The sequence below is a fragment of the Bison bison genome, unplaced genomic scaffold (assembly GCF_000754665.1).
Source record: "Bison bison bison isolate TAMUID 2011002044 unplaced genomic scaffold, Bison_UMD1.0 scf7180017864302, whole genome shotgun sequence".
NCBI lineage: Eukaryota > Metazoa > Chordata > Mammalia > Artiodactyla > Bovidae > Bison > Bison bison.
The window spans coordinates 4,387,509-4,387,780 of record NW_011494874.1 but is presented as its reverse complement, the minus strand read 5'-3'; the positions used below and the strand labels follow the sequence as shown (position 1 = coordinate 4,387,780).

Here is a 272-nt window from a genome sequence, read left to right as displayed (position 1 = left end):
CCCGGGCGAGCTCCCCTGCCAACCCCGTACCTGGCCCGCTCCCGCACGCTTCTTCCCTTCGCTAAATAAACCCGACCGGGACGCTGGAAGCGGCTGCGTCTCTGCCCCCTTGCCTGACTTTGCCTTCCCCGCCACTTGCTTGAAATCCACACGATTTCAGCGGGTGGATTTCCACTGCGACCTGCCTTGTTTATTTAGATAGGGGAAGATGAAAGATCTGAGATAGGCGGATGGGTAAGAGATGGGTAGGTCTCTTTCCCTTTTTTTCCTCT

At 56.6% G+C, this 272-nt stretch overlaps 1 protein-coding gene across 1 annotated transcript in view; it reads right to left on the bottom strand.

The window, feature by feature from the left end:
• The window catches only part of BCL11B (B-cell CLL/lymphoma 11B (zinc finger protein)), a 101,446-nt gene that overhangs the window by 100,308 nt on the left and 866 nt on the right, over nt 1-272 (bottom strand).